Source organism: Xyrauchen texanus, chromosome 48, assembly GCF_025860055.1.
Source record: "Xyrauchen texanus isolate HMW12.3.18 chromosome 48, RBS_HiC_50CHRs, whole genome shotgun sequence".
Classification (NCBI taxonomy): Eukaryota; Metazoa; Chordata; class Actinopteri; order Cypriniformes; family Catostomidae; genus Xyrauchen; species Xyrauchen texanus.
Genome location: NC_068323.1, coordinates 16,498,639 through 16,509,371, shown reverse-complemented (window position 1 = coordinate 16,509,371; position 10,733 = coordinate 16,498,639). Strand labels below are relative to the sequence as shown.

Here is a 10,733-nt window from a genome sequence, read left to right as displayed (position 1 = left end):
ACAATGCGATCCTGTCTCACTCGTCCTAAAAAGTTAATTGTCTCCAGGTAAAGACAAACAAGACCTTAAAAAAGACGCAAGGAAGCTAATCTAAATTCTAGAAAAATGTGGAATCAAACAAGGATTTTGGCAAAACAAATATCTAAAAAAAGAACAAATTCATATTACAGAACTGCCGCCATTTTACTTTTAGAACAAACGACTCAATGCGATTATTACACAGATTTCAAGACAACAGAATGGAGTGTTGAACCAGAGTTCCTGTGCGCAGTCACAAGAGCTGCCTCTTATCCATCTATCTAATTATTCCCTCAGAAACCAGAAATTTGAAGATACTAAAGACAGTCCCTATCTGTCATGAGGCAGCATTGATCTCATTGAGAGCAAAATGTGGGTGTTGAGCGAGCCCAATATAACTCATGCCATTAAATCCCAGCTTGGCGTTATTCAACCAACAGAATTGACAGATTCTCAACAGACATTTCTTTTCATCTTCAACGCTTGTTCAAGAAGAGGGGAAAACACACAGTGTGTGCTTTACCTTTCTTATGTGGTATTTGTGAGGAGGTTAGCAGAACTGCTATTGATGTGTCAAGACCAAAAAAAAAGGGAAAGCAGCATACAACACTTGTTGATTATTAACTGTCAAAATGCAGGAGAAAACATTGTTACTTTCCTTATACAGAACAAAAAATGATCCCCTAAAATGCTCTGATTGAATGTAATAATACTGTATAGGATTTCATCCCAGTTCAACTGCAAAACAATGGACCAGTTTCCCTGCTGACAAAACACAATATTGGGTATATAGATACAATCTGAGATTGTTTCCTCTAAGGTGTTAATAGGATGGGATGAATAATATGTAATGATGTAATACAATAATAAAAGTGATGAATATGATGAAATCTGTTGTTAACAAAAACAAAATGTTTTCATTCTTTTCCTGTTCTCTTCAGCATGCTTTTCTTGCTATCTTTGAACTGACAGTCATACGTAACACAGCCCATTGGGCATCCACATAAAAAAAAACAATTGCAAAACTTTATTGCATACAACATTGCAATAAATGGTGAACATTGCAGACAAATGAGAAATTCACAACAGACTAAGTGCACTAACAAATTATGAAGTTTTTTCACAGTTTTTCCATTGTATATTTTAATATTATACAATTAAGTAAAATCCAGTCAAATTCATAAATATTATTGATTGAAGTGAGTGAATATATTTAACTTTAATTTATTTATTTTTCCCATTTTCTCCCAATTTGGAATGCCCAATTCCCAATGTGCTTTTAAGTCCTCGTGGTGGCGTAGTGATTCACTTCTATCCGGGTGGCGGAGGATGAATCCCAGCTGCCACCGCGTCTTAGACCGTAAACCCGTGCATCTTATCGCGTGGCTTGTTGAGTGTGTTGCCACGGAGACATAGCGGGTGTGGAGGCTTCACTCTATTCTCCGCGGCAACCATGCACCCCACCATAAACGAACCACATTGTAGCAACCACAAGGAGGTTACCCCATGTGACTCTACCCTACCTAGCAACCGAGCTAATTTGGTTACTTAGGAGACCTGGCTGGAGTCACTCAGCACACCCTGGAATTCGAACTAGCGACTCCAGGGGTGGTAGTCAGCATCTTTACCATTGAGCTACCCAGGCCCATTTATTTTATAATGAATGGGTAGTTTTAAGTAGAAAATTAACAATAAAAAATCAACAATAACAATTGTGGAAACAAACTTGCAAACAGTGAAACAATGCAAGCTCATTAATGATTCAAACCCGGTGCTAATTCAAATTCAAGTCAAATGTATTACTTTTATTTACCAGTGAAATTTGATCAAATAAACAAATAAATATGACAAGGTTTTCTACTTTAGCATTGTAAAAATAACAACCAATCATAAATAATATTTACATAAATGCAGGAGCTTTAGCTCTTTAGAGCATTCCTTTTTTAAATGTTGGAATAAGCAAATATTAATATTTTCAAGTTCACACTTAAACTTATTCAATGTAGAAAATATGTAATATTTTCTGTTATGTTTACTTCACAAAAAAAAACCTTTCCTGATAAGATGTGATAAGACATGATAGAAAAGATCAACCTGGGTTCATCGACTCACAGGTGTAGTAGCTGTGAGAACAAGTGGGATATTAGGACAAACAGTTTTAAATAAATAAAATGAAATAAATAAAAAAAGCACAAAATAAAATGAAGAATACACTGCACACAGTCCAAAGTCTGAAACCACTGAAATGCTTTTGCATTCTTTTAATGCAATACAATAAAAAACTTTTCATAATAAATGACATAAGCATAGCAACGTTTAATGAAAAATTTACATGAATTAGAATTTCTTAATGTTTTGGCATGTCCATCTTTTACTTAAATGATAGCTTGCTCTCTAGCTGCATGAACTCCACAAGTTTGTACTAAACCTGATGATCGTGTTAACCAGCATTCTCTGAGAATGTTCCAAAGAGCATTTTGTGTGCTTCAATGGTAGGAAGATATGACATTTTGTATACAGGCTTGAGCACGGTCAGTGTCACAAATTTGCTTTTTGATTACTCACTTTCAAAATCCAAAAATGTATTGAAATTAAAAATAAGATCCCTAATTGATTATGTGGTCTCAGACATTTGCACCCGTATAAACAAAATATTCAAATGTAAATATAGAAATATTTATGTGGTATTATAACATAGCAGGTATATTTTTGTCAATTGTGGTGGCTCCAAGCTTGAATTTTTGTATTTGTACAATAACTGCACAGGGACAACTCAAAAGAGCAGTATGTTTCTAAAGGTGCTCTGCTGCACACTAAAATTTTTGTCCCTAAAATTGTAATCAGATTACTGAATTTACAGATTAAATGGAGATGGCGAATTTAATACCACTCACTTTCAACTCTCGTTGCAGTCATTCTACCCAAGACTGCACCCAAATGCGCTCAATTTGTTTCTTTTGAGACTCGAAAAAGTATAGCTGTAAAAGTGAAACTTACAGAATATTATAGAACAGAATTGAAATGACACTTTGAGAACAGAACAGAATAGAACGGAATAGAATAGTACATAAAGATTAGAATAGACTAGAATAGAATACTGTAGAACAGTAAATATGAGTGAAACATACATACATATTATGGAACACAATTTAAGTCAAACTGATAATAGGATAGAACAGAACAGAACAGAATAGAAAAGTGAATATGATTGAAACATACAGAATATGGAGTGAAAGTAAAGTAAAACTGACAATAGAATAGAATAGAGCAATTAATATGATTGAAACATACAGAATATGGAGTGAAAGTAAAGTAAAACTGACAATAGAATAGAATAGAGCAATTAATATGATTGAAACATACAGAATGTAGAACAAAAGTTAAGTAAAACTGACAATAGGATAAAATAGAACAGAATAGAATAATGAATATGATTGAAACTTACAGAATACAGAACGAAAGTGAGGTAAAACTGACAATAGAATAGAATAGAACAGAATAGAATAGAATAGGGAATACAAGAGAAACTTACAGAATATAATAGAACAGAAGTTAAGTAAGTCTTTGATAACAGAACAGAACAAAGCAGAGTATAATATAATATAATATAATATAATATAATAGAACAGAGCAAAACAGAATAGAATAGGAAATAAAAGTGATACATGCATAATATTATAGAACAGAATTTAAGTAAAACTTTGAGAACAGAACAGATTAGAACAAAATAAAATAGACTAGAGTAGAATATAATAGTAAATAATGTGAAACTTACACATTATGGAATGAAAGTGAAGTAAAACTTGCAATAGAATAGAAAACAACAAAACAGAACAGACCAGAATAAAATAAATCAAAATACAACAGAACAGAAGAGAATAGACCAGAATACAACAGAACAGAACAAAACAAAGTACAACAGAACAGAACAGAATAGAACAAAACAAAATACAACAGAACAGAAGATAATATAACAGAATACAAGAGAACAGAATACAACAGAACAGAACAAAACAAAGTACAACAGAACAGAACAGAATAGAACAAAACAAAATACAACAGAACAGAATATAATATAACAGAATACAAGAGAACAGAACAAAACAAAGTACAACAGAACAGAACAGAATAAAACAAATCAAAATACAACAGAACAGAATAAAACAAAATACAACAGAACAGAATATAATATAACAGAATACAAGAGAACAGAATACAACAGAACTGAACAGAATAAAACAAATCAAAATACAACAGAACAGAATAGAACTAAACAAAATACAACAGAACAGAACAGAACAGAACAAAACAAAGTACAACAGAAAAGAACAGAATAGAACAAAACAAAATACAACAGAACAGAACAGAACAAGAACAGAATAGAACAAAACAAAATACAACAGAACAGAATTCAACAGAACAGAACAGAATAGAACAAAAAAAGTACAACAGAAAAGAACAGAATAGAACAAAACAAAATAGAACAGAACAGAACAGAACAGAATAGAACAAAACAAAATATAACAGAACAAAGCAGAATAGAATAGAACAAAACAAAGTACAACAGAACAGAATAGAACAAAACAAAATACAACAGAACAGAATTCAACAGAACAGAACAGAATAGAACAAAACAAAGCACAACAGAACTGAATACAACGGAACAGAACAGAACAGAACGAAACAAAACACAATGGAATGGAACACAACAGAATAGAACAGAACAGAATACAACGAAACAAAATACAACAAAACAAAATAAAACAGAACAGAATACAACAGAATACAATAGAATACAACAGAACAGAACAGAACATAATAGAAAAAACGAAATACAACAGAACAGAATACAACAGAATATAATAGAATAGAACAAAATACAACTGAATAGAATGGAAGTTCAACTTACAGAATATAATAGAACAGAAGTGAAATAAAACTAGAACAGATCAGAATAGAACAAAATTAAATAGAATAGAATAGTAAATATAAGTGAAACTTACATGTTATGGAACAAAAGTGAAGTAAATAAAAAATAATAAAAAATAGAATAGAAAAGATCTTGGTAGACTTATGTATCTGTCTTCCCGTTAATTTGAACTCTTTCTCCATTAATTTTAAAGTTGTTGCTAGTACTCCGCCTGTTTGTGAGCATTCCATGATGTGATTCGTGTGTGTGTGTGTGTGTGTGTGTGTGTGTGTGTGTGTGTGTGTGTGTGTGTGTGTGTGTGTGAGATTCACACACAGGTCAGGAATGGCGTGTTAGGACGCGCACGCACGCACGCACGCACACAATCAAACACACATACTTGCGAACACACTGTGCGCACACACCTCGTATGTGTGTGTTGCGGCGTAGCGCAGAAACGCAACAGGAGTTCGACCTTGAGCTGACAGACTGAGATACCATCATCATCTTCATTATCATCATTATCCTCATCATCCTCATCAGAAGCTCTTGCGAAGCTCGGCTGGCACTTCCTGGTAAGAGTCTAGTCTCATTCCCTACTGTCAACTTCTAAACATCCTTTTATCTCACTTTACGTTTTGAAACAGTACAGTGGCATTTTGAGTCAGATGAACACCGTGCATGCAACAAGTATGTATTAGGATCCTTACAACAGCTATACAAACGGAAACGGCTGGGAAAAAGTTGACGTAAGTTTTGCCCTAATTTGAGTTAGCGCGCTAGGCTAACGCTGCTTTAGCCTCAGTTCAGAAAATCGAGAGAAACATACAACAGTCTTATTTATTTTTAAATCACAATTATTTCAGGAACTAATGTATACAGTCGTATACTGTTCTGAAGAGTGTCGAGTGTGTTTATAACAGTGACATGCGTCGTTTAGAGCACTGCGGCTAAGCTAAAGTCTGTCACTGTGACACATGCAGCAGATATGCGAGGATAAATTCACTCACAATTACTCTGACATTGCCCGAATAACTTTAAACCCAGATACCAAAGGTATTTACAACTGCACTCTAGAAATGGCAGGAACAGGCAGTTTTTAGAGAGTTGGAGGAAACTCTATGTAAGTTTGGCAAAATTTTCTAGCTGGTGTAGGCAAATTACAGTACAAGTTTAGACATGCTTTGTGATCACGATGAACCCTGTCCATATTGTTCACAGTGACATAAGTAAGTCTAGGGCCAAGCTTGTAATGAGTTCATTTTCATTGGCGTGGGAAATTAGAAGTCCAAATCAGAGGCAATTCAAGCTCATTTGTGAAATCCTGCAGCACTCACTGAGTAGCAGTTGTGTTTTCAGGGGTTGTCATGCATGCATTGTAAAATGAATCTGCAGAATCTGCAACATATTTACTGCCTGATAACCTTATTGCTGGTGAGTTCGCACAACTTAATGTTATCAGGCAGCAGAATCTGCAACATATTTACTGCCTGATAATAACATTAAGTTGTGTGAACTCACCAGCAATAAGGTAAAACCATGCCTAGAAATGTTACATCCCCCTTGTATCAGATAAAAAAATCAACTAACAGCCTTGTCAGTGGGCATTGTACAATACAAGCATTTTCTGTTTTCAAATGTATTGGTGAACTTGAAGTAAATATTGTGTAAATGAATTGTGTTATTTTTTATTTGCTATCATAAAATTGAATCATTTGTAATATATCTGCATTTTCGCCATCAGATGTTTCATCCTCTAAATATCTGTGTCAGCCAATGGACTTTAATCATTTTCACCAATTATTAGTTGCCAACATGTAAGACCCAGTTTCCACTGGGTATTAAGATGTGTCTCTGGTTATCTGATCACATGTGGTCAGGTGAGACAATGCTGCTTACACCTGGTCATTTAAATGTGTCTTCTGTGACCATTTGGGTTGGATTCGAAGGGGAGGGTCTCTGTTTCATGGTGACATACATCAATTACTATGTCAGTGTGTTCCTGCATGATAATAAACAGCAACAAAGTAAAAAAAGACAAAGAAAGTGAAAAAAAAAAATAACAACAACCAATGGCACACTATTTCTTCCTGATGCAGCTGAAATGTAATCTGAGCACAAATGCAATATTTCGTGGAGAATTGTCCCTTATTTTAGTGGCTTAGTTGTATAAACCTGAGCCGGAGATATTCATGCTTCTCATAAGTGTCCCTGCTTGTTTATATCAGACACACTGAAGACGATCAGTGAAGTTCTCATGCTTGTGTGTATATCCGTTTTTTTATTTTTCTAATTGGATGATAATTTCCTTTTAAGATCGGTGGTAAAGGGCAAAGTTTAAACTCTTGTTTTAGCGCAGGGGTTGTTTGACATTGGCGTGGTGGAGCTTCGCTGCTGCTTGGGTGCATAGAGGATGGATTAAGGCCCAGGGATATATAGTTTTTGCATGTAATGGATAGGCTTGCGCCTGGTCGACCACATTGTTTTTTGAGGATACTCTCCTGACCGCGAGCAAAGATGAATGAGTTTGACGCATCCCAACTGCAACAGAGGATGACTGCATCCACAAGTCGAGAAAATCTGTCCGGTGCACATTCAGGCCGCGCTGACTGGATTATGACGAAATTTACCTCACGTCTTCTATGTGTGATCCGCACTGTGGATGTGTAAAATATACTTTGGCCTTTAGCATTTACACATCTAATGTGATGCGTTCAGATTCATTTTTTTTTTTTCCCCTTTTCTCTCAATTTGGAATGCCCAATTCCCAATGCGCTCTAAATCGTCATGGTGTCTTAGTGACTTGCCTCAATCTGGGTGGTGGAGGACAAATCTCAGTTGCTTCCACGTCTGAGATGTCAAGTCGCGCATCTTATCACGTGGCTTGTTGAGCGCATACCATGGAGACATTGCGCGTGTGGAGGGTTCACACGAACAACTCGCCACGCGACCCACCGAGAGCGAGAACCACATTATAGCGACCACGAGGAGGTTACCCAATGTGACTCTACCCTCTCTAGCAACCGGGCCAATTTGGTTGCATAGGAGACCTGGCTGGAGTCACTCAGCACACCCTGAATTCGAACTCTTGACTCCAGGTGTGGTAGGCTGCATTTTTACTCTCTAAGCTACCCAGGCACGCTCTGATGCGTTTTGACCACATACGTATGTTGTTTTTGTGATCCGATCACAAATCATTTTAGAACTGTATTTAGCGCTGACCACATGCGATCCAATCACCAAAAATCTTAATACCAGGTAAAAAACAGGGTCTAAGACATGCAAATGGCTTCAAAAGTTTTCTTTGATCTTGGTTTAAGCAAAAACAAAAAAGATCGGCACATCCAGATTTTTGCCCATTACCCTGATGTCGCGTTGAATGGAACACCTTTAATGCCGTCGTTACCTTCTTATCCAATGTACGCATGCCTCTTTATGTTTTGACTTCAAAAGCAGAAAGGTAGTTACAGTATTAACATTGGTGAACGTGTAAATGCACTCATTGAAAAATGAATATCGGTTGACAGCTACAAGGAATGTCATAAAATATTGATGCATGGTATCAATCAGTAGGTTATTCTCTCAATATCTTTTTGAGGCATCGATATATTAAAATTAGCCAGCATTTAAATTAGAATTCTAATTTGTGTGTTTTCCAATTTCTCTGTCAGTTGACCTTCCGTTTTATGTATTCTGATATAATATCTTTGGGAGCCCACAAGGGGGTGATATAGGCTAACATTCACTAAAGCCGGTCACACAGTGGACGAGAAGCGCCACATCAGGGGTAGGATAAGGCACAGGTCTCACACTCATGACGTGTTGATGTGGTGCAGGTGGCAGTCCAAAGTTGTTAATCTATTCACCATACACATAAAAGTTACGAAGGGTTTTGTACTTTAAGCATAAACAAAGTGACGTTGATGAGTTTGCAGGTTAGTGTATGAAACTGGTATTCCTGCACAAACAAAATTATTTGAAATGCCGACATTTATGATGCAGTTTCTCTGTATGTGGCCTTGAAATGGTTTCATTCCAGTTGTCAAACCAATAAAAGACATATTTGTAACTGAAAATATGTTGTGTAGGATTTATAACAGATACAGAAACACAATATATCATCTAGTGATGGCTAGAGTAAATTTGTCCCTTGATAATGATTTGGGTCATATTTAATAAAAACCATGCAAGTTGCGGTTTATGAAATGATGAGCAAGGAACAGGCAAAAAGAAATTGAGGATTTGGTTGCAAAATGAAATGCATTGTCAGTTATATGGAAATATTTTGTCTACAGACAGGATGATGTTGACCAAAACAGGTACTTTGTCGAGAGTGTCTTGCAATTGTTGCCACAACATGAGGAAACACGACCAATTTGTTTAATCATTCAAGTCAGCACCACAAAATTTGTATGTCGAGTGCAAAGCCAGATCTAAATGCCGTCCAAAGCAAAAAAACAATTTCAGATGCCAGTGTTACACCATACAAGAAAGTTTCCAAATGGCAGAGAAAAATCACAGATTTAGTAACATTTCACCTTGCGAAAGACATGGTACCAATTAACACGTTTACCAAAGAGGGTTTTAAAAACATGATCCGGTCGCTTGACAAGCGGTACGTTTGTAATTTTTACATTGTTTATTTTATAAACCTTTTATTTTATGTTGTATTTTTGTAAACCACTCAGGGTTGGTGTATAGCTGCACTTTTCCCCCCAAAGGGTTTAAATTAAAATATATTTATTGTTTACATTTCTTAAAAAGTTTACAATTTCTTTGTAATCTAATTTGTAATGTAATAAAATTTTAAATTACTTATTTTGTCATTCACATTAATGCCCTATTGTGTTAATGAAACTTCCTTAGTGTAATGCTCTGTTTTAACCTGGTTGGAGTACAGAGATAAAGCCTCCTGTAATCTCCTGGATCCCTTCTAGACACTTCATTCACAAATGAGCCCCTTTATTTTAGGGTAAGCAACATGCATTATTAATATCATAACATGTTAGATCATTGACTTTAGGGTGAATTGATAGAGGAGTATTACATGAATACAATGGAACCATGGTGAATTTAACAGTGTATTAATTATTATAATAAAATAATCTACCCAAAATAAGTAAAAAGTAATTTTCAGTTTCTTTTTTTAATTAAAATTTTCCATGATGATGCAGTTCCCTACAAAATCACCCCAATCATTCTAGAATAATTAATTCTTCTCAAATAGAGCTATTCAAGTCATCTGGCGAAGTCATCCTGTATTTTTTTCATATCGCAATATATATTGCAGAAAAACAAAATATCGCAATGTCAGTTTTTTCCAATATCGCGCAGCCCTACTAAACGCTGTAGGATATTTGCAGACTGTAACTTTTTAATAGTGCACAATTTACAGCTAAATATTTTATTCTAGAAGTTTGGATTAGCATAAATATATTTACCTAAGAAGATACTAAATCTTATTTTTTGAGAATAGATTTACCAGAAGTCTCAATCATTAATGTAGCAGTTAATGAGATTTGAATTCATTGAAAAGGTTTTGTTAAGAAATACCTGTAGATTTAACAGGGCTGGTATCGAATCGATACAGATTTGATTGTGATTTATTTAGGTATATTTCTGTTATAATTTTCAGTTTGCTACATTTGAAAGAAATTCTCTCCCAGCTAATGCTGTAAATTATGCAGGGAAACTTAAAACATTACAAAAATATTAGTTAATGAAAAAAATTGACAGCTGGGCCCAAACTACGCAGCTCAATTGCAGTATATTTAACAGACATGTAGTACAGTACAACCAAAACTGT

At 35.1% G+C, this 10,733-nt stretch overlaps 1 protein-coding gene across 4 annotated transcripts in view; it reads left to right on the top strand.

The window, feature by feature from the left end:
* Positions 1 to 5,283: 5,283 nt before the first annotated feature.
* Positions 5,284 to 10,733, top strand: part of LOC127639823 (serine/threonine-protein kinase Nek7) — a 97,420-nt gene continuing 91,970 nt past the window's right edge. For 2 of the 4 annotated variants that reach the window (XM_052122076.1, XM_052122075.1), the window contains exon 1: positions 5,284 to 5,502. The gene's annotated coding sequence lies outside the window, so the exon portion shown is untranslated. The other 2 variants (XM_052122079.1, XM_052122077.1) reach the window with 1 other exon arrangement.